The sequence below is a fragment of the Lagopus muta genome, chromosome 4, assembly GCF_023343835.1.
Source record: "Lagopus muta isolate bLagMut1 chromosome 4, bLagMut1 primary, whole genome shotgun sequence".
Taxonomy (NCBI): domain Eukaryota; kingdom Metazoa; phylum Chordata; class Aves; order Galliformes; family Phasianidae; genus Lagopus; species Lagopus muta.
This window is the reverse complement of record NC_064436.1, coordinates 35,975,608-36,000,538: the sequence shown is the minus strand read 5'-3', so window position 1 is coordinate 36,000,538 and position 24,931 is coordinate 35,975,608. Positions and strand designations below refer to the sequence as shown.

The 24,931-nt window shown below is 34.9% G+C and overlaps 1 long non-coding RNA gene across 10 annotated transcripts in view; it reads right to left on the bottom strand.

Annotated features, from left to right (window-relative positions):
• Positions 1-24,931, bottom strand: part of LOC125691910 (uncharacterized) — a 158,923-nt gene that overhangs the window by 121,154 nt on the left and 12,838 nt on the right. For 8 of the 10 annotated variants that reach the window (XR_007376313.1, XR_007376314.1, XR_007376315.1 and 5 more), the window contains one exon: positions 5,181-5,234. The exons of the other annotated variants lie outside the window; for them this stretch is intronic. This is a non-coding gene — a long non-coding RNA (uncharacterized LOC125691910). The remainder of the gene's footprint in view (positions 1-5,180; positions 5,235-24,931) is intronic. 10 annotated transcript variants of the gene reach the window in all.

Genomic DNA, 24,931 nt, shown 5'->3' with positions numbered 1-24,931 from the left:
CTCTAAACAAATTTCTTAACTGAAACCAAAAGCTGAGTTTGCAAAGTCTCTTTTAGACTGAACACAAATGAAACTTTTGAAAACAGGGAATTTGCATATTAATATGATTGATATGGAAACTAGCAGCTTTGATTCCAGCATGTGGTTGAACTCTATCCTACTTTGTAAAGCTGCTGCACAGCACATAACAGACAGTATAAACACGAAAAAAAAAAAAAGTGCTGTTGTCATGATGAGAACTTTCTGAATACTCCTTATTATAATCACATGGAATAACTCAGACGTTTAAGAGTTCAGTGTTGTTATACAAAGCTGTACACTAGAATGGAATATCCGGCTGACAAGGCTACAGTTGCTCATGTATTTCTAATCTGAAAAATACACATCATTTAGCAATAAGGATTGATAAACTCAAATGAATATAGCTATTTTTAAAAGTTACTGAATGTTTGGACATAAACATAAATATAATAAATTAAGAAATAAAATGGAGCCAAATGATATGAGTTTCTTTCAATTAACTCAGAAAAAATATCCTTAAAAAAAAAAAATAGAAATACTACTTTCTTTGTAACCAGGTTGACTAACAGAACGGAGATCCACCGAAGGAAAAAGCTTTTCTGAAGTAAATAATTTCAAAACATCTAAGGAGCTTGAGCTTATCTGTTAATTATTCATGTTTCTGCTTTCATTTTCAACCACTCTGGAGATGCTGATGCTGGCACTCTCTACTAAGTTTAAGTATCCTTTCAGCTCAAGTCTTCCAAATTAAACTGTCACTTCCTATTAAAAGAAAAAAGTCTATTGGAGGAAGTTTTTAATCTTCTGATTTGTACTTTGTAATAGGAAGTCAAAGTTTAAATTAGGACAGTATGAGCTTATAAAATAAAGCCTAAGCAGTATACTGACAACCACCAGTGAAGAGGAACTTCCTGGCTTACGTTGAAGTGCATAGTAGTGCAGTTTTATTTTTTATCTCCTTTGAAGTTTTATTTTACTAAGTCTTGATTCAGTCTCACACTCTTATTTAAAGTAACATTACCCTTAAATTCTGATGGAATACAAACTGAGATTTTAAACTAAAAGAGGGGAGATTTAGATTAGATAATCAGGAAAATATTTTTTACTCAGACAGTGATGAGGGACAGGAATAGGGTACCCAGACAAGGTATGGATGCCCGAGTCTTGGAGATGCTCAAGGGCAAGTTGGCTGGGGCCCTGGGCAGCCTCATTTATGGCTGTGGCAACATTGACACAGATCAAAGGTTGGAACCGTATGATCTTTAAGGTTCCTTCCAGCCCTAGACATTCTATGATTCTATGGTTCTACAAGCAAGTGTCTAAACTGTGCCTGTTTGCTTATCTATGACACCTGCAACCTGTCTGCCTTGCAGTGTGTTAACCAAAGTTCCGTTGAGTTAGTATTTCCTTACGCAAGCTGCTACACTTGAAACAGTCATGAGGAGCTAAGGGAAAAAAAATTTCCCTGTAGGAGCTGAACCAATGTTATTAAGAAAACAGGCTTATACAGTACATCTTTTTCCCCCTTTTTTGTTGCATTCTTATACAAAAAAAAAGAATATATTATCAGTCCTCTTTGTTTCTCTTTCATACCATCTTTCCTTGACACTTTTTTTTCCTGCTAAGCCTTTTTTTTTTTTTTTTTTTTTTTTTTTTTTTTACTTTTTACTTTTTTCCTTCTCCAATGCTAACACTATTTTCCATCATCATTTTCTAGTCCTTCTTTTCCTCTGTTTACCCCGAGTTCATTCTGGTAGAGATGAAGAAAATTTGCTCACACAACATGCTTCAAATAGGGAAAGTGACTTCAACATGGGACAAGAAGAACTTATTTAAGGGTTACCAAAAATTAAATTAACTCAAAATAACTCTCAAAATAACTATTTACTACAATCACTGAGACTCTCAGCATTGTTCCATCTCATGAATTTCAAGACCACACTTAAAATTTAAATTGCCTGTAAAAGTGATTTTGCTACACGATCTTTGTGTTCTTGCTTGAAATTTTGCTCCCATGCTTCCTTTACCATAGGGATCATAGAATCACCAAGGCTGGAAAAGACCTACAAGATCATCCAAGTTCAACCATACACCCATCAGCAATAGTTCTCATTAAACAATGTCCCTCAACACAATGTCTAAAAGTTCCTTGAACACCCCCAGGGACAGTGACTCTATCATCTGCCCGGGTAGCCTGTTCCAACAGCTGACCACTCTTTCAGAGAAGGCGTATTTCCTAACATCCAACTATCAGTAGATGGCTAAACCCTCTTTCTGTCCCTGCATGCAAAAATATGCTGTATTTCACTGCAGCTAACAATTACAGCCAGAATTGCATGTTTCTTCAAGACAACTCTGAAGACAAAACCAGGAAAGATATCATTGAGGAGTACATGTAAGCTGGCTATAACAGTCAATACAGAATACTAGGAGCTTTCAAAGAGGATAATTAAACTGATTAAAAATCTGATTTATGCAAAGATTTTAGAAGGGACTACTGAAGTGGTCATTCTGCAGCATGATGTTCAAAGTATTGTCAGTTATATTTTATCATGCTGGTAAAGTCAAACCCATAAGCAACTTAACGCTAATGCTTAAAGTGAAGAGTATCATTTTTTAATGTACTTCCACAGTGTTGAAATTTAATTCATGCTTTATAAACTGTAAGTTTGCTGGATATCTATTCAGCCATAAAATAAGCAGTGACAGCCTTATACATATATTTTTAAGATCAAAACAGAAAGAATCCATCTCTTTTCTCTGCACCAGTTAGATCTTACACATAGAATGGGTGGTGTCCTCTGAGCATACGGAATACAAATGTGGTACAAAAATCTTCATATTCCTATTTCCCAGATTTTTATAGATAAAAAAAACCTACCTACAGAAGGCAGTGCTAAAGACCAGCTTTTAATGAATGAAATGGAAGCTTTGAAAAAAATAATTAGCAAACTTGATTTCATATGGCTTTTATATCCATTTATCTTCATTCAATGGCTAAAGCTCATAATTGAAGTTATACTTTCTTTTGAACTTATGTTCATAAGTTTCTTGCATTTACAGTGTAATTACTACATTAGGCATCTAACAAGTAACTTTTTCCCTCTCAATGGGCTTTACAGAAAGACTTTATTATTAGAATTAAGCATCATAACTGATAAAAATATAAAAACAACTATAAATGCAGCCCTCTCAAGTCAACACAAAAACTCATTTCATCATCTGTCTTCTATCAGTGCTAAAAAAAATCCTCTATGAAAAAGTACAGGGGCATGGCAACACACAGTGATAATTCCTGAAGACATTTTTCCAATCCCTAGTAATTCATGACTTACAGATTATCTGAGCCAAACACTCCATTTTACTTCCAACAGTCCTCAGACAATTTTTCTTCTAATGTATGCAGATGCTTTTTGAATGTACGCAAATTCTTGGTCTGCTCAAAATCTTGTTGCAAAAAATTACACTGATTAACTATGCAGTGTGAGGGAGTATCCCTTTTCTTCCAAATCTATGGACTGCTACTTCATTTGAGATCCTCTAGGTACCAACTCATTGTTTTCATGACTTCATAGACCTATTCTCTTTCTTCTCCCCAGCCTATTTCTTAGTTTTCCAACCAGAAAAGATCTTCATTTAAGATCTTCTACCTGCCTTTTACCAATCTTACATGATCATACTGCTTTTCCTCCTATCGCTTCATTACCAGCATAGTCTATTACTACTGACAGTCGCTGAGTTTAAAAAGCAAAAATCAACGACTGACTGAAGAGAGTAAAATACCGGTTGTCATCATCAGTAGAGCAAATGGTAAACAATGAAGTCAACATAACCACACTCTCCCTCCTCTCTTTTAAACCACTTCATTCCCTTGGCTCATATGAAAAAGAGCCCTCCAAAAATTACACCAACTGTGAAGTAGAAATTAAAATTACAGAGATCATCAGTAGTTAAATACTGTAACTATTACCAGCTACATTTTCCATATTGAAGCAGCACAAATGGAGCAGAAAGTCACTATATGAATTACACGTTATTAAATTTAATTATTCAACACTAAAAAGAGTGTTTTCATCAGGAGATTTAAAGAATACCAATTTTCAAAAAGGGAGTAATTTAAGATTTGGTATTTTATTCAGTATCATTAATTAGCTAACTTAAAATACATGAGTGGGTAAGATGTAAGATACTTCACAAGAAGTAATGGGAAAAGAAAGTAGCTGGTATGTGTTCTGTGAGGAACCTAATTCTGCCTTTCTAAGTAAATGTAAGAAAAGCAAACCTCATGGAATCAAACTTTTAATTTCTGTGTTGCAGAGGCCCAGCCAGGAACCAATCACTCCAACAGCAAGGACTGTGAGCATGCCTAACTCTGCACTGTAGGTTTCCAAAAAAAACCCATCAATACTCAGAGAGGTGACCTGTATCCTGATGCTCAAACTGAGTTTGTGACAAGCAATGTGGATTTGGTCAGATTTTGGACTGGTGTTCCAGAGTTAGCTTGGCTTTCTAAGCGATTGCTTTTCGTGGATGTGGTTCATATTATTTAAGAGTCAGTAACAGTTCTTCAAATATTTCACTGAATTAAACTGAAACAAAACTTCCATAATCTCAGTAGAAAATAACTTCAAAAATTACGCTTTACCCACATTAGTAACCACTGACTGGAGAAGATAAAAATCAGTGTTTAAGCACTGTGTGTATTTTAAGGTCCAAAAATTCAGTGAAAGATGATAAAATGAAAAATACGGAGAAAAAAATGAAAAGTTATACTATGGGTGGGCAGGAGCCATCAGGAAGCAAGTTACTCTGGCCATTTTTACACCACCCACAAAAGCAGGTGAAAAGCTGTGAAAGCACACGATAGGAGGCACACAATCGGACAGCTTTTAATGGACTTCCAGGTAGGCTGAAAATCAAAACTAATTTTATTTCTTAACTGGAGACCTGGAAACTGTTTCTGAATATTTTTGGCATAGAGATTCCTACCCTGACACAAACTGTCCTCACGCTTAACTGTCACTATAAAAAGTAATTTTCTTCATGTTCTGTTATCCATACTTTGATGAGCCTTTCCCTGATGATAACATCAAATGACAGTTGTAGAAAGAAATTCTTCTTTGAATTGTTTATAACTTCGATGAAGACAGATCACTTACCTTTGTTGAAGAGCTTCAGAGATTACTACCTTAGATTTCAGCATACTTCTGTCCCTGTAAATTACATGCAGTATTTTACTCATGCCAGGTAAAAAATAATTATCTTCTTTTTAAAATTTATCTAAAAGAATACATTAAATTGTATTTTGAAAATACATTAAGAGTAGAATATACACATAAGGGTATACTTCTGTAGAAAAACTATCAGATATTTTGATGCTTTGAAGTGGGAATTAACTTACTGTTCCCTACAGGTAGCCTGTGCAGAAGGTTTAGTAGTCAAAATTAATTCACACAGCTTATTGATCTGCAAGCTATTCTAAGGATTTTGAGGCTATATGTGAGTTGCAAGAAAAGTATTTGTTCCAATAAACTTGTGGTTCTGTCACATTTATAGCTCATCTTTCTCCTCCTAAATTGAAAAAAAAAAAAAAACAGAGGTAGCAATGTAGATAAGAGGTAATACTATGAAATACTATGAAAGCATAATTGCAAGTGTGCTGCCTTGTTCTCCCTGCAAGCAGTTGCAATGAGAATAACAACTACATAAACAAGAATTTGGATATTCAGAAAAAAAAAATTGAAAAAAAAAATCATACAATGAAATAAATGTTGCTATGTAACATAAATCTTTCTGTAATTCAATCAGTATCTACCTCATACAAATTCTCAAATTCAGAGATCTGTTAACTGTATCCTCAAAACAACACCATAAAGAAATTACGTGTTATCAAACTATATTATATAATCCACAAGGCCTATTTTAATTGCTATTTACTTGTGCTACACCACTGTGGGAAAAAGCACAAGTCTGAGTTAATTTGCGATAGAGCAGAGCAATGAAAAATAAGATCTAGTGTTTCATTTATCATACCACATATCTGGGACTCTGTGAATCCAAATATTCATCAGTTTGGAATTTAAAGGAATTAAAATAGTCCAAAATCCATACCCTGTGGAAGTTTTTGGAGCTGTCCTGTTTTATTTACTTTTTTTTCAAGTGAGCTTTACTGCCACTTCTACAGTGAGACAAAAGGAATGTTTTAAATGAATTGGCTCACTCTAATAAAGCAAAACTATTGTGGACAGGAGGACAGGCCTCCACAGGATATGCATGAAAAAGGACTTTTAACAGAGTTTTGTATCTATTTAAACCTGCATCTTTTTTACTCACAAACTATATTATAACACATTGCAGGCCAATGAAAATCTGCTTAAAACCTCAGAACACTTTCATAGATGCTATGCTGAAACCTTGTTCAATCACTGTGATCAATCAAACTCATGGGAGTTAATGACTGCATCAAATGTTCTACCTGTGAAAGATTTAAAGATATTCTAGTTTTTAAATTCTACACATAGTATAACGTTAATCCTGCCCAAACTAGTAGAATCTAATTAGAAAAACCTAGTGATTTTTCACATTTCTCTAATAAATATGAAAAAAGTCTTAATTTGCTCTGCAGTGTTTACAATAACTTTTCTTCACATTGCAATCTCTTATGTTCAGTTTCCAGCTTTTATGTCTGGATAGATTTGATAAATAAAATCCATTTCATTGTACCTACTAGAGTTATATCCTGAACTAAACACAGAAGGAGTTACAGAACCCAATCCTCAGCAGAAAGGAGAAAAAAAAAAAAAAAAAAGACAAGAAGGAGGAAGAAACAGAAAATATTAGGAACAGTAAAATTGTCTGGAGCTTTTTGGCAGCATAAACCCTACAGATCTGCAATAATGAACTGGAAAAGAACCTACAGTATCCACCAATCAGGGGTGCGTACAGGATAAATAACATTTATTCCCAGAATTCAAAGTCAAGTTCTGCTCTTCCATAGGTTTCACCAGGAAAGTAAGTCAAAACAAGTACATTAGTGCCACCCTAAGCATCTTTTTAGGAGCATGTCAGGGAATAAATAATCTGTTAGGTAGATCAGTAGTAGAAAAAAAATCAGATTCATAAAACAAAAAGGCAGCCAGTTACATCATTTGAGGAACACAAGAGGAAGAAACGCCAGCTGCTCTACTTTAAAAAGCAATATTGCTCTTAAGATTCAAACATATGCAAGAGTTTCTGGCACTGAATAACTGAATACTTCTGCAAGTACCCAAGCATCAAGACTGAAACTATGTAAACTTAGTAGCATTTTGAGACTGCATAACTTCCTCTGTTTTTGTAAGAATATAAGGATAAAATAACTACACAGAAATTAATTGATTTTTATTGCTTTTGTTGTACGCATTACACAATGTTATTTAATTGCCTTCCACTCAATACAAAAATCAACTGATTTCTGTAAGTAAATCTCATCATTTCAAAAACATCTGCTTGACTATTTATAGATTAATTGTAGAATTATTGAGGGCATTATTTCTCATCTTAAATATAAGGCATGTTACTATAAAAGTTTAGATACTTCATAACTTTACCTCTTCTAAGTCAACTAGGTCAGTAAGTACAACCGGGAAGACCAAAAACAAGATTTTTGAAGATGCATTCTTTTCTTCCTAACACAACTGAGAAGCATGACTTCTTGACCCATAATAAGCAGTCACAGTGGAAAGCACTTCCTCCACTTCCTTTGAAGATAAATAACATTATCATTTCTACCTTCCAGATGAGTATGACCACCTTTGTTTTTTAATTTGAGAGTAATTTCAGAATGTTTCTTCACATTATTATATTTGTGATACTAACACCTTGGATTTTCTACTTTTAATGTCTCTATTTAATACAAGTTATGAGGCTAATTCTTCAGAAAATCATCTTAAGGAAAGGCCAGGGTACAAATAAAATGTGTGAAGAAACCGCTCTCATATTTATCTTAACTGCCCAGCAAAATAAATAATAAATGTTTAAATTAATGAAATAAATTAATCTGTAAACACTCATTTGTGTGAAGCAATTGCTTCCAAATTTGTGGTTGTGGCCAAAGCTATAATACAAGTAAAACTTGCACGGGTAGGGAATCACAACAGTCTTTTTTAGAACAGGAGAGCAAAGCTACTTTTTGAACAGCAGCAAACCGATTTTTATCACATGTTCAATTCTACATAATTAAAAAGTTTAAGTTATCACACAAAAACAAAAATCAGACATGCATTAATTGGTTAATAATAAAATAGAAAAAACTAATAATTAAATTCTAGGCCTCCAATAGCATCACTTCTTACCATCAGGGGACAGTACTGTGTTACTCTTCCAATTGCTTGATTTATTTGGTGACTAGAGGAGCACACATAAGGTTGTATCATTCTGGAAGGATAGGTAGCATAAACTTTAACCACCAGAAAAACACTGGTACTGTTTTAAAGGTAAAGCTGGGGTAGCAATGTAGCCACAATGAAAGAGACAGAGCAATTATGGATACCGTTATAAAAGTCATCCAGCTCATTAACCGTATGAATAGCAGAAGGAATTTGAACTAATGGATGAGCTCAGGTTGCTCAATTTTATTATGTTGTTTGCATTATAGGAATCAATTTACTGCAGGTTATTTTAAGATGAAGCCTGCAGCCAAATCGATTGTGGCCTTTCATAATTTTGAGTATTTATCCCTCTGTGTATCTGCCACATACATGCCCTCCAATCAGTAAAGGTTGTGGCTGAATATAACAAAGTTATTTTTCTCCCTCAGGACTCAGCTGCTCCAACTCCTTATGCCAAAAATAGAAAACCTGAGTCAAAAATCAGAATCCCTGTCCTTTTGATGAAGGCACAGAGTCACTGAGACAGTGAATTATTTTAGGTATCTCTGACACTTGCATCACCCAAATAGTACCTGGCAAAACAGCAGTGTGCAGGGATATTCAAGCTGCCTAGTTTGATGGTAGAAGCAGTACAATTACACTGGCACAGTATTCTGTGTTAGTATTCCCTGCTTGGATCAGAAATAACTCAATCTCTGTGCAATAATGCTTTACAATGCCATTTGTATTCTCTTTATCTTCCTTTAGAGGTTTTCACTGAATGAGCTAATTCATTCCCATGTTCACAACTACATCCTTTTCTCTGGTGACTCAAAGACACACAACCAGTTCTGACACATTTTCTTATATTCAATTCAGTATATCAGCATCTTTTTCTGACATCTCCCCAGGGATATGTTTATCATCTGGAATTTGAAAAAGGTCTAGACACTGAATTCAAATGGAAAATGGGTATGTCACTGCATCAATATTAAAGATGCAGAAATCAAAACAGCCCTGATTCTTACTTTTGTTTGAAAATCTTCATCTGCTAGTTATCTATTTGTGGAAAAACAGTAAAAGGTTGTATCAGAGTTAGAAAATTAATCTTTATGTAAATAGTTGATATGCATTAAACAGTCATGGAGCTGACTCTGCAAGAGCACTACTTAAACTGTGTGACCTGATTTGACCAAATTTAACTATATTTTCCAGTTTATGTCAAAGGGTATGTTTCAATTTAAAAAAACAAAAAAGGTTTGATTTCAATCTTGTTCCTTTTGGGGGAATACCCACTTAAAATCCTGCAGTATCACGCTGAAACGTAGAAATAATCTTCCATCTTTAGCCTCCATTTGTGCCTTGAATCCCTATTGATTATTTACCACTCTCAGTTGGTAACAATGTACTACAATGCACAAGATTGTTATCCATCCTATTAATACACAAATAAGTTCATAGGGTCAGAATCTTAATTTGGAAGAACGTAACAGGGAAGTCCTGTTATAGAGGATCTACCTGCATTTATATGCTCACAATGCTTAAGATGGATAAGACAATATTGTTCTAAATTTTTAATCATATGTGAATATTGCTCCACATATGATTAAGTTTCAAATCACATATTTTGTTAACTGTATTTATGAAAATGCACAAATAAATAATTAAGGGCCACCGTATGTTGAAATGTACAATTGCTAACAATTATACCTTTTCTTCAAAGAAAATGACTTAAACCAGAGTGTTACAGATATTAATACTTATCATGGAAGTTTTTCCAATTGAAGTGATAAAGATGATTTCAATCGAGTTCTAGCTTTTCATGGGATTAAGCCTTTGCATAAATATTAATCCTCTTATTCTGTCCACAGCTTTGATGAACTTCAGAATATGAGCCATTTTCTATTTTATATTTTAGGAATGCAAACCACTTATGGTAGATTTCTACAATGAAACGCACTGGGCCCATCAATGTGATTTTCTTTTTTCTCTTTTTTTTTTTTTTTTTTGGTACATCACTAAAATATAAGATTCAATTTTTGAGCTAAAAGCCTAAAACCTTCTTTCAGTGAGAAAAATGCTCAGTAGCAACATCTGTTCTCACAGAAATAACAGTAAATTTTAAATAGGAAGTATACTTTATTATGTTGATGAAAACTGCGTTACTGCACATTACGTAATATGTAGAATTTTCATTATACCATTTCAGATAGCTATACAGATTGTGTTGTTTTTTTTTTGTAATTGCTTATTTTCTTTTTGAAGCAAATACTGTTCAGAGGAAATTAAGAGCTTTCCCAAATTGTTTGAATCATTTATTTGTCCAGAAAACCTCCAAAATGACCCTGAACTGCAAAGACAGACCTATTTGTTAGTACTCATGTCAGCAAAACAGGTAATGGTTAATTAACTGCCTTTTTTTTTTTTAAAAAAAAAAAAAAAAACCCAAAAAAAAAAAACAGGACTACAGTAAATCTTCATTAACTGCAAAAAGGCAATCTCACAGTATGATTGCCATCACTAAGGACTGAGATCTTCTGCTCAGTTCCTTCTGTTTCTAACATCTTATTACCCAGCGAGCCCTCACAGTATACAGTAGGGAACTTATAGGAGATAAATAAAAAAAATAGAGCTTAGGAACTGATCTGATTATCATTCAGCAAAACAACTAATAATGAGATGGCTGTAAAAGCCATGAATCTTTAAAAAAAAAAAAAAAAAGTTTCTCACTGCAGTGAAATCCTCTGAAATCAAAAAAATTCTTTTAAAACTATAGTATACATGTCTCATCTGTGTCACATAATAACAAGTTTTTGCTGTATGGTAACGGAGGGAATGACTATCATAATTTCACATAAATACACTGATTGCTGTGGGGCTGTACAACTGTTAGGAGTCAAAAGTTCTCTTGCTGCAGCAAACAGTAAATACCAGCTGTGCTTCCAATTATGTGTGTCTATTCAGGGGGAATGGGATTTTACTCTACCTTAAAGACTCTAGGAAATATAACAAAAAGAAAATTACAACTATGACTACCAAAATTAAAATTTAAAATTGTGACTATAACTAAGCCCTACTGAAGTTGAATGTATTCAATATAAGGACTAGTACTTAAATAATGATTATAATTTCTTCGCTTCCTCCCTGCTCACTTCTCTCCAGAACAGTTGTGTGAGTCAGCCTTGCCTAATTACCAGATGCTTACCCAGCCAATCTGCTGCCCTTTCTCCTCAAAAGGATAGGGGGAGATAATACAACAAAAAAGCTGATGAGTCAAGATAAATCATGCCAGGCTCAATTTCACTCCATCCTTCATAACTCCTTTACCTGATCCCATTACACAATTGGACAAAGGAGAGTGAAGTGATCAGTCCTTAAGTGTTCTCTCCTCCACTCCTCTTCCTTTTTCCCTGCCTTAGCATAGATTAATCCCAGGCTGCACTTCTTGTTAGGTGAACATGATCCGCCATGGTCACTTCCATAGGCTGCAGATCCTGCAGGTAGTATCTATCTGCTCTGGCATGGGGTTCTCTATAGGCTGCAGTGCAGATATCTGCTCCAGCACAGTCCTCACTACTAAGGCTTTCAAAGCAAACATTTCTTAAAGTATATCCACTGATCCTCAGATTCCGGTATGATGCCTGCACATACCCTTTGAACCATCTGAGAGGAGGTTAAGGTGTGATGGCATAATTCTCACCTGTCTTCTGAGAGCTTATTTTAAATTTTAGAATGTTTCCTAATTTTTATATAACTTCTGGAATCTAAAGACATCTGCAGTCTTTTTCTGGATGGCATTACCCCCCACCTGATCCAAAGATCTATGCATCTAGAACTTTGGAAGAACGGCAAGAAATGAAAGGATTTTTGTGTCACCTCAAAACTGCTTCTTGTGGATGGAGAAGCCAGCTTTTTCTCAAGTCATAGAATAGCAGCAATCATGTTAGGATAAGAAGCTGTCTGCAGTTCTGAAAGGAAGCTGTTTTGATAGATAAACAAAGGTGAAGACAAAGAACTTTCTACCTTCATTATATCAGTAAAACAGAAGCTATTTAGTGGGAATATCATTCAAATCTTCTCTCAGCTTCTAAAGGAACTATAGAAAGCAGCAAGCAGTACAATTCAGTATACTGTCACAACCCCACATTATTTCTCATAAGCCAAATGCAATCAGAAATTGAATTAAATTTAGATATGGTCAAGGAATAACCTTTCAGAAAACACAAGCTCAAAGGACAAAAATCTCTAGAGCTAGCATGGCTATCAGATTTGGATCAAAGGATTATATCTTGCCACAATATGGAAATATGGAACTGCCCAGTGCCAATTTGATCATATCTAATTATAGAGGCAACTTCATACGTTACATTAAAATGTGTGTTCTATTTTTTCAACCCATTCCATTTGTATATATCATCCTTTGAAATGTATGCAAGCTTGAGCTCAAGTTCAGTTCCTCAAATCTGCAAGACAGTGTTGGATTGGCAGCAGAAATAAAATACTAATTACTTAGGCACATACTTCCCAAAAGATACTTCTGCAAAGTAACTCATCATCTTGAAAACTGTCCAAGAATTCAGCAATCTAGACTATATAAAATAAAGCTATGAAGCAGCCAATTTCTGTCAATTACTTTAAGTAGTCTACTTCAAAGCAAGATTTATGATAAAATCTCTAGGTAAATTAGAGAGGAAAAAATTGTGATGTGACAAAAGTGTCATTGCTCTGTTCCTGTCTATCTTAATATTTTCCCGGCAAGTTCTTACCTGTCTGTGTAATTAAATTACTCCCAATTTTACAGGCTCTGAACCCAACTACTCAGGTGTCAATCACTTTTCAAAGAACTCCATTCACAGCTGAAAAAGCCACAAATTGGATGATGACATACCCTTGAGAGAGCTGGCAATAACAGCAGCTCTTTTACAGAGAACAACAAAAACATGTTTTCTCTACTTAAAAATAGACAATGCATAGCAGCAATCTGAGTCTGGGTTGTGCTTATCTCAATAGGTTGCCTGATACAATTATATGGTCTCCAGGAAAGGTAGCTGTAATTTTTTTGCTAACACTGTGCACGTCACAGTTACTTTATATATATATATTTATATATTTATTTATATATATTTATATATTTATTTATATATATTTATATATTTATTTATATATATTTATATATATATATAAAGACCTCTGGAGGGACCTCCAGAGATCATCGAGTCCAACCCCCCTGCCAAAGCAGGTTCCCTACAGCAGGTTGCACAGGTAGGCATCCAGGCAGGTCTTGAACATCTCCAGAGAAGGAGACTCCACCACCTCCCTGGGCAGCCTGTTCCAGTGCTCCGTCACCTCACTGTAAAGAAGTTCTTGCACACATTTGTGCAGAACTTCCTGTGCTGCAGTTTCCAGCCGTTTCCCCTTGTCCTGTTCCACTCACCACTGAAAAGAGTCCGGCCTCGCCATTCTGCCCCCCACACCTTAGATATTTATAGACCTGGATCAGGTCCCCTCTCAGTCTCCTTTTCTCAAGGCTGAACAGACCCAGTTCACTCAGCCTTTCCTTATAGGAGAGATGCTCCAGGCCCTTCACCATCTTTGTGGCCCTCCGCTGGACTCTTTCCAAGAGATCCCTGTCTTTTTTGTACTGGGGAGCCCAGAACTGGATGCAGTACTCCAGGTGAGGCCTTACCAGGGCAGAACAGAGGGGGAGGATCACCTCCCTCGACCTGCTGGCCACGCTCTTTTAGAACCTCACTACTTTAGAATTCCACTACTTTTAGAACCACGTGACATTACTTCAACTTGAAGACAGCCTTATCTAGGGGTATTGCTTTCAAACAAGGCACTTCAGGATAAAAAAAAAAATAAAAAAAATAAAAAAATAAAAAAATCAATGATATCACTTCAAAAAAGCTACAATTAATATTCTTCAAATGATGAATCAGACAAGAGAAAATTAGATTAACTTATTTTTATGAGTTTGCAAGATGTTATATAGAGAGAATTAGGGTTTACTGAATGCGTTGCTGTGAACAAATCAGGATTACTACAAAGTACATAATAAAAGAAGGAATTATCTGGTGTTGAAATAGAAAAAAATCAAAAATAATATGGCTTGAAAAAATATATTTAGCCATCATAGAATTATTTTGGCCAGTTGTCTGCAGGGAGTAACATGGAATATTAAAAAAAAAAAAAAAAAAGCAGTGTGTTCCTCTGACGTTCTTTCAAGAATTCTACGTTGTAGATTACTCACAAATTTCATCTAGAGAAACCTGTGGCAATAATACCACATGAGAGGGGAAAAACATAAGAACTGCATGCAGATAAAAAGAGACATGAAGTTGAGAATCTATACCTTTGTATTTATGTGCACGATGCAGCCATCTTAGAGCTACACTACATTAAAAAGAAATAAATGAGAAAGTTTAAATGAGAAAATTTTGCAGGGATTTTTGAAGACGAGAACATTGTAACAACTCTCTTTTCCCTTTAGCTGTTACAGTGATTTGTATTTCAGATTCAGAAAAGGAAATAGAGAAGAATGAAAGTTCAAACAAAGAAAAAGTCAAAAATGACAGTAAAGATACTAGCTGTTGTCACTCTTTTTTTCTATCTTTCTATAATTATTTATGTCTACATACAATATTTTTTCCTCCCCACACACAATCTTACTTTGTTTTTGAAATGTATTATGGCAAAAAAAAAAAAATTTAGACCATTATTTTTTTAATAGAAGAAAAGCATCTTGATATAAATTTTAGAGGAATAACACTATTTCCAGTAATTAATGTCAAAGTCAGCAATAATAACTTGATAAACCTAGGTATTGTGTAATACTAAGACAACACATTTAGTTACATAAACATATGAAATACTTTTAGTGACTTACTTTCAATGGTGCTGCCACTTCTTGACCCTCTCTATGTCCCCATGTAAGAGACAAGCAACAAATTGCAACAGACCAGATACCAGAAAAATTGTTTCCAAAGTAACAATACCAACATTCTGTGAAAGTTCTCTCTCCATCACTTCAGGAGACTTTTAAAATAGTATTCAACTATATACATTGTCCAAATTTATCAATAGTATATACTGGCTGTATTCTTAACTTCAGAAAAATAGGCATAGCAATTGCATACAAATGGCCTCACAGCTGAGAGCCTGCTCTGCATGAGAATCTGCAGCTATATTTAATAGAGCTTTTCATTACTTTCTGACTGCTGGTCACATCTTCCTAAAAATAAGTACAGAACAACAGAACACATTTGTGTTTTGTACATATAAGCTAATAAGTTTAGCAACAGGTTGTCCAGGTTGAAGAAAATACATTTATCTTTTAGCTTCATTAAGCTCTCAGCTTTGCACATCTCAGTATTTAATATGCAGTCCTGACACAGTATGCATTACTGATGTCAGAAGTTGTAATTAGAATCTGCTTGAAAAAACTGATAAGTTTCCCGTTTCTTTTATGAAATGACACAATCCTATATACAGATTTCACCTGTGTATAGAGATGAATGTTACGGAAACTATTTTATTTTAAACATTTTTGCACATTTTTGCATTTCTTAGTCTTTAACTGCAACAATAACAATTTTTCTTGAAAAGTAGATTTCCCCAAAACATAAATCCTGAATATCGAAGGAATAAGAAGATATATAGCACATGTTTAATGCGACTTCGTTATCTCTCACAAACACGTCAGCAAAGTGTTTTATTACCTAAAGTATGTTCTTGGAAAAGTAAACATACCTATATTTCATGTTATTTTTCCACACTATATAATACAAACCTGAGTTAAAATTTCAGCAAGCATTCAGAACCACTATGAATCTATAATGTGAACATGGTAGAAGGAAACCACTGCAAAGACTCAGCTCTCCATTCTAGTCACAGGAAAATACAATTGCTTCTGCATCAGTGAAAAGTTACTCAGAAGAAATGGGACTACATTTTCAGCTTTTAAACTTCAGATAAACTTACACTGAAGGTTACTACAGTTAAAGCATCAGAATAACAAGAATTTTTGCTGCTTTATAGTACAAATTAAAACAGCACCATACAGAAGTATTTAAAGTAATTCCTAATGAATCAGTAAATTTTATTTCTATCAGAGCGCATAAACTCAGAAAGCGATGTAACCATTTTAGTCTAACACAGTAGCTGCATTCCACCTACCATATACTGCTTCTTGTCTAACAATATCACAATATCACTGTGTTTGGTTTTATGGCATGGACATACCCTAATGTCACTAACACTAACACACTTCAAGATTTAAAATCTTCAGGGCACCACACTTCCGCTGTTGAACATACCACTCAGTTCCAGGTAACACAGAGGTGTTGTCAGCCACATCCAAAAACTTCACAGAAATCCTTCCTCTATATCTCTCATTAAATGTCCTGTGCGTTAAGAGCTGCACATAAAAGACATCAGAATTTGCTGTCCATCTTCCATATCTCTACCTAAAACATCTTCCTGAAATTTCAGCAACTCAAATTAAGATTTTCCTTCAGACTTTGTAAAAACAATTATTAAAGTATATAAAATATGTCTCGGTACAGTTCTTGGATCATGCATTGATTTTTTTTCCACTCTAGATCTTTTAAAAATAATATTAATTGGTGCAAAATGTCTTCCAGCTGCAGACAAACACCATAGAACTGCCTCCACTAACTCATTCAAATTTCAAGCATTTAGTATGAACTGAACAGAAATTATTGGATCAGTAGAAACACTACTAATATGCATGAAAGTCTGCAGTTGTTTAAACTGGTCTCAAATGATCAGAAGTTTCTAACTCAGTATGACAAATGTAAAACTCATCAGCATTGATATTCAGGTTCAGAGTTTCTTCTGTGTCACAACTGTCCAAAAGAATTAAAATCAGTTATCAACATACTAGACCGCTCATAAGAGAATCACACATTTCTAGTACTTTAAAGACTGAAGCATTGAATATGAAATTAAATTATTTTGCTTACATATATAGATTTTCCAAATTAACCTTTTTTGTCCACCCCTTTAATTACCAGCGATGTATCAGCATACTATAAATGTAAAGGGGAAAAACAAAAAAAAAACACACACAAAAAAAATAAAGACAGCTGTGAAGCATATGCTTTAATTTAAGGTAATTTGCTTTTAGGTTAGATGTCACTTCACATAATCAAAAATGTCAGGAATTAACTTGCGCTGCAGTGTATTTCAAAATCTTCTCACTTTCTAACAAATGGAATAATTATAAAACTTCCATGACACATGACTTAACTACAATTTCCATACACATTTATTTGCCTTTATCCTAGCCTGTGTTCCTCTGCAGACACCATTGCACATAATTCTTTCATAGTCTGAAGACTCAAATCTACAATTGCAAGTTACTCAAGGCTCAGAAGACTCAAAGTATAGGACAATTTCTCTTGGTGAGGCAGTCTTTCAAGGTTATGTTCTCTAAAGCAGGCCTCAAGGCATGAGCTAGCTCTAAAGGCAAAAATTCATCTAGTCTGGGACTTCTACTGTTAGGAGAGAAAAAAAAAAAATCACACAAATGGACAAAAAAAAATCTATTGAGTAGTCGTAATTCAAAATTTAGTGATGTAGAAAGAAAATTATATTTTACCATTATTTGAAGATGGGTTATGAAATATAGACTATGGGACTTAACTGAGCAACTACCATCTGCAAAAAAAAAAATAAAATCCTTCTATTCTTCTTATCATCAAGATTTTTTAGGTTAATTTTTTTTAAAACAATATATTTATGTCCTAAGAAAATATGGGTTAGATTCCAATCACACTCTTTGTGCTGATCCACCAACAGGTGAAGGGGCAAGACAAAGAAACCTGTAAAATTTGTAAAGAAAAGCAAATAAAATTTTTCTATATGTTTATTCTAGTCTGAAAAACTACATAACTCACGCAGCTAAGAAAAGGTAGAATATTCATAATACACTATTAGATAGCAATTAATTTACATGGATAAATTACTGATTAATTAGGAACCTCATAAATACTTAAATATTAGACATTACGTTTTACTTAATATTTCACCAGTCAGATTTGATACACAACAATTCTAATTAGTAACAGTTATCAACTTTGTACGAAGATAGCTTCTGGAAAAGATAAAACCTCAGAAGTACATGAAAGAGAGTTCAAAGTCCCTATGGAAATGTATACTATCAGGACTAATTCTGATAAAACACAGGCACTAGTGTGGCAAGCATGTCTAAAGCTTCAAATTTTTCACTGCAACAACTGTGCAAAGAAAAAAAACTCGGGTGAAGAGTTACATCATACAGTTTTTTGGTGATACTTTTTGTAATATTATACCACGAGAAGCATAAATCAATGCCAGCACTCAGTTTAACACCAGGTTTTCTCTACACATGAACCTTTCAGTACTCTATCCTCCTGCTAAACACATTTTCTGTCCTCTTGTTGCTATGACATATGGCAGATGACTCAGTAGGAAAGTTTTAGATTTTAATCTGAAGATAATTTCTTTACAACCTATATGAACCTGTGTAAAGCAAACACTTTCCATTCTACTTAGTTTAGCAATGCAGAGCAATAGAGGAAAAAACCTAGTTTGAAATTGACTACCTCTAAACAGAAAGATAATGTTAATCTCTCACAAGATGGAGAAAAACAGTCAAAGTATTTTCTTTTTAATTGCCAGAATACCTTTAATCCTTCATCCTCTATTGAATATAAAATATGAATCATGACAGATAGGAACAGGCAACTCTGAAGCTCACAGGGAAGCTGCTAGAGTTAATACTCTTTCACCTGATGCAAAATTCATTGCAAATACAAATATCATCATTGTGCCATTTTGGTGATACGCAGCATTCTTTTGGTGAGCAGCATCTGAAGAGAACAGCTTAAGAATAATCCAAAATTTTACCAATAACTCACTGGCAGTTTCATCTTTGCCCTCATGAGGGGAACACATCTCTACAGTTCCCAAAAGAACTCTAAAAAGAAAATTATTTCACATCTTTTCTTCATCCATGCCATAGGATGTGGGCTTATCGTCCAGTTTCTTGGATCAATCTGATCCCGTTTTCCACTCTTACAACAGATAAACTGCAGATTGCAACTGGAAAATTTACGACTGGTTCTCTAAGAGCATTTTCTTCAATGTGCTCTGTTTGATCTGGAAAGTGTTTGCAGCAGCAAATGAATATACGAAAAATATCACTTTTCCAGTATGGGTTCTCACTGTATACCTGCATAAACTCAGTGTCTTTCACTGATAGAGTCCTTCTGCCAGCTCCTTTGACTCATTACCCTTCAGATTCTTGACACGTGCACAATGAAATAACAGTGTCGGAGATTTACCAAAAACATCTTCAAAAACTCCCTGTCTGCTTTGTTTTAACTCCAACACTTGATGAAGCAGGCTGCATTGAATTTGTGCTAGCCTTTCTTCTGGAGCCTGGTATAAGGCCAGAAGGCAAGCATTGGCTCTTCTGCTGTTGTTAGCCTCTACCCCCACAACATATTTCCATTAAAAATCATAAACCACTGTCACTGTCAATAAACACGCACTGCAACGGTTTCAGGTGTCCTCATTATCTTCATGTTTTCCTAAAAGTTAATTCCTTGCACCATAGCTAATGATCACCACTGTATTTCTCACAACTCTTTCTTTGGTAAAAGCAAATACAGAATCTATTACATTCTGCAGGGAGTATGTCCTTTCTATTTCAATCCTTAGTGGAGAAGACATTCCTGACTAGCTGAATGAAACAGCTGAACGAAATGTAAAAGATTCATAACTTGACCCTAAGTATGAAGTTCTTTTTCAGGATCAAAAACACTCTTGTTGCAGAAAAATTTTGCTAAACCATCATAAAGAAAACCAAAACAATACAAGTACATATGGGAAAAAAATAAATAGTTAATGCTATTTTAATCTAAGCTAGCCTTATAGGTCACTGAATCATAAGAGAAAGAACTAACTTAATTAGTTCAAAGAGATTAAATGTAACCAACCAAAAACTAGTAGCCTGCAACACTCAGAGTAAAAGGATTTAAGCCACAGATGACACTGTAAAGTAGACTGCTGTTATTTAAGCTGTATTTCTTCAAATTTCACAGCATACTACAAATATAAGATTTAAGAAAAACTAGGGAAGAAAAAGTCTACAAAATCTCCTGCCATGAAAAAAAGCAGATACTTCACAGTGCTGTTTAAACACAGCATTCAAACTCCCAAAGTCCTCTGAGAATACAAACTGCATCATCTCTCTCTGGATTTCACTCAAATACACAAAGTCACGCTTTCTTAGTGACTTTTACTTTGAAAATAACAGAATAATTTCAATAATATAAATGAAGCACCAATCCCTTCTGCAAAATTCTCTTCACTATGCAACATCTTTTCAGGGTAAAAAAGGATAAGTGCTCTGTTAATGAAATCAATCTTTAAAAAAGGGTGCATCCATGCAAGAGAGGTTGACTGTTCTTTGTAATAAAATTCACATACAAATTCAATGTAGATGTTTCTCAACTATGTTTTTTAAAGTACTATGTGGATTAATGCCACTGATGGAAGACTCCCCATGCTAAAAATTGAAGATCAAGTCATGAAAGGGAAGTGATTGCATGTCTAAAAGGAAAAGAGGATTTATTACTCAGTGCTGTAGTGGTGATAATTTATTTTGGTTTAGCGACTTGACAATTATATCCACAAGGCAGTGAGATGATATCTGAAGTCCATAAAAAGCAAATATTCTTTTAGGAAGAAAGAGTCAACTTTGTGAAAAAGAACTTAAATCTGTCAAAATTCATCAGACCTAAAATACATTTCTCTGCAAATACTAACATACATTAAAATGCTAAAAATTCTGTCTCATGAATCTAACTGACCATGCAGGAAGATTGAAGCCTTAAGGGGAGCTGACAGTAAAATGACTAGAGCAGGTTTGAGAGAAACTAATTATATGCAAAAAAAGAGGAAACTGTTTCCTGCTGTAACTTCTTAACTAACGTACTTCCTAGGAATTTGCATTCCTACATCAGCTATCCCAGAGGTTTTCATAAACACTACTCATTTACATTTAATTCATTTAAAGCTAATTACAACTGGCTATCTAACAATGCGTTTATTAAGGATAGCGTATCAAAATTATGAATGAGACAGAGCTACAGCTGCCAGAACATTTTTGGGAGGTACTATAAAGGTAAAATGGTGTTTAGACCAATATAACTCACTACAATGAAGTAAATATCTAAAGTTCTAAACAAATCATAGTTTTAAATTATTTTAACATCCAAAAGTGATGTGCTTTTTTCTGCCAGGAACACGTAATATAAAAACAGTTACAGGCCTTAAGTTATAGTTACCAGAGTTTCTAGTGTAAAAGTCAGCAATTTTAACCCTGGTTATCTGAAAAATGAATCTCAAATCTTCTGACAGGTTCTAAAACTATTATGTTTGTCATGGAGTTTGTGGACCTTAGTTTTTGTTTGTTTTGGGATATTTATTTGGTTCCTTTTCTTTCTCATTATTCATGATTAGAGATCAAAATAAGCAGAAATCTTATGATAATCCTCACCTGAACACAAACTTTTTCACTCCTTCACATGCAACATCTACAGATTTAAGCATGGGCAAATTTTCAGAAAAAGACTGAAAGCCAAATTCTCCTAGCAGTATATTGTAGAAAGAAATATGACATGTCTGCAAAACTATATATGTATTCTTTCAACGAATATTTCATGATCCAAGAATGTTCTAATACTACAGTACTCACTGCTGTATATAGTATATATACTGTATATACTGCATATATAAATTAGCATATACTGTAGCAAGTACTGCAAAGATTTAGGAGTACTGAAGTTGCATCAGACCGAGGAAAAAAAAAAATGCAAACAACAACGAACACATAGCTGGGCCATACTCTTTACGCAGATAGAATTATAGAATTATTTGGGTTAAAACAAACCTTTAAGATCACCTAGTTCCCCCTGCTATAGGCAGGAACGCTTCCCTCTAGACAAGGTTGCTCAAGCCCCACCCAGCTTGGCCTTGGAGACCTCCAGTATGGGGGCATCTACAACCTCTCTGGGCAACTTGTTTCTGTTTGTCATAACCCTAACAGCAAAGAATTTCTTCTTAATATCTAGTCTAAATCCACCCTCTTCCAGTTTAAAATTATTTCCTTTCATCCTGTCACCACACACTGCTATGCATACCAGTCCTACCACTGGTTCCTGAGGAATACCACCTGCCACCAGTCTCCACGGACACTGAGACATGACTGCAACTCTGAGCATGACCATCCATCAAAGCCATTTCTCTTCAATTAAGCAACCAGGCTGCCACGCAGGACATTGCCAAACACTTTGCACAAGCTCCATGATCTCGCCAGGCACAGAGTTGAGACTGGCTAGCCTGTAGATCCGTGGATATTCTTCTTTTTCCCTTCCTTGAGAGTGGGCATTGTTTCCCCTTTCCCAATCACTGGGAATTTCACCACATTGCCATGACCTTTCAAATACGATGGTAGCATCTCAGTGACTTCACCTGCCAGCTCCCTCAGAATCCATGGATGGATCTCATTGACTCCCATGGACTTGTGCACCTTCTTTAGACTGTCTTGAAGCTGGTGTTCACTTACATTGTGCAGATGTTCCTTATCACAGCTCTTACTTTGCTTTCTGTAACTTGAGCAGCACTGCTAGAGCCCTCACTGGTGAAGGCTGATGGAGTACCTCAGTTTTTCCCATACTCCTCATTACTACGTCTCCAGTTTCCTGCTGGAAGGGACTCACATTTCCCCCAGTCTTCCTTTTACCACTGGTATAAATGTAGAATTTCTTCTTATGTCCTTGGCTAGATTTAATTCTACCTGGGTTTTTGCTTTTCTAACCTGATCACTGGCTGCTCAGACAACTTCTCGGAAGCCCTTCCAGGTAACACATTCCTGCTTCTGCTCTCTAAAGGGTGCATCTGTAGATTTTCTTTTTGTGCTGAAGTGTACCCAGACTCCTGCAACAATGAGTCCTTTCCCTGCCTTCCCTTTGACTTAACCCACAATCTTTCCGTCAGCTCCTCATCCATTCCCAAGTGGAACTCCATGAACTTCAGCTGGTCATTGGCATAGAGGGTAACACCTCATCTCCTTCCTACACGCCAGCTCTGAGAGCCATCCCACCATACCTCAGTGATGCCAATGGCATCGTAGCACTGTAGACATGCATATGCCTGTAGTTATCCCTGTTTGTTCCCCATGCTCTGCTAGCGTACAGATATTTGAGCTGGGCTCCCATTAAGTTTATCAGCTGATCCCTTATTCTGCACTCTAGGTGCTGTTTTCCTAGCATGTGATTCAAATCCAGGCCCAGGGATTCAGCCTCAAAGCACCTCTATCAAATCTCAAAGCAATTATGATAGCAGTTTGGTAAGCATTCCCCCAATGCATTTGTCTGTCTAGAGATCTAATTTAAACACATCCTCATTTTTTTGCCCTTTCGTTGCGTTTCTTACCTCACTTTTGTAGCAACTTGATTTACATAGAAGACTCAAGATCAATATGACCCAAAGGAAAAAATATATATTTGACAACATTTGCCTAACATCTATGTGAGGAATGATGCTCCCATAACAATGAGACTAATGTCCAGTCAAGCGAGTTTCACAGCTAGAGACAATACAATAGACACGTAAAAATCAGGGTATTTTCCTTGCATCTGAAAATTCAAGCATATATATATATATATATATATATATATATATATATATATATATATCTGTCCACAGAAGACAAATTCCGAGAGAAATCTTTAAAGAACTGTTTTATACATTCTATTGCTGATTTTGAAGAAATCTTACTCATAACAAAGTTATTATATAAAAGGTACATACTGTAACTATTAACTAAATATACAACACTATACCTGCAGGTACCCAAAGACAGACTACCTAGTGCTGGAAAGAAAATTACAGGAGCTGTCACTTTAATCGCTTTGAACAGTTTAAACAACTGTTAACTGACTACATCAAAAAAACTTTTCAACAATTCTGCTGGGAGATCGATCTTGTATTTTATTGGTCCAAAGTACTGAATGAATTTAAAACAAAAAAAAAATTGGAGTCAAGAAAGGTAGTAAATGACGGCAATTATGAAAAAAGTTAAGGTATTTGGATCTGTGTGATGCAAAGGCTACCAGAAAATAATATAATATCACTAAGTTATAGGAAAAGCATTTCAGAAATCAATAGTGGTACTTATATTCTTTGAGCTGAACATGCATGCAAGTATAATTCTATTCATGTCAGAGACATTGTTCAAAGATGAGTTCAGCTTCATTTCAACCTTTATAAACAGTTGTGTCAGGTTAAAAAAAAAAAAAAAAAAAAAATCACCTGTAGCTGCTTCAATAGTTTTTCCATATAATCAGGGAAAGTTCTACTCCTAATAGAGTGATAGAGATAAAGACTGACTAAATTACAAGACAAGTCTCCAAAGTACTCTAAAAATGTTTTCATCCTATCTATCTGCTGGCTTAAAAACAAGATCCAGAAGCACAAGCTATCTT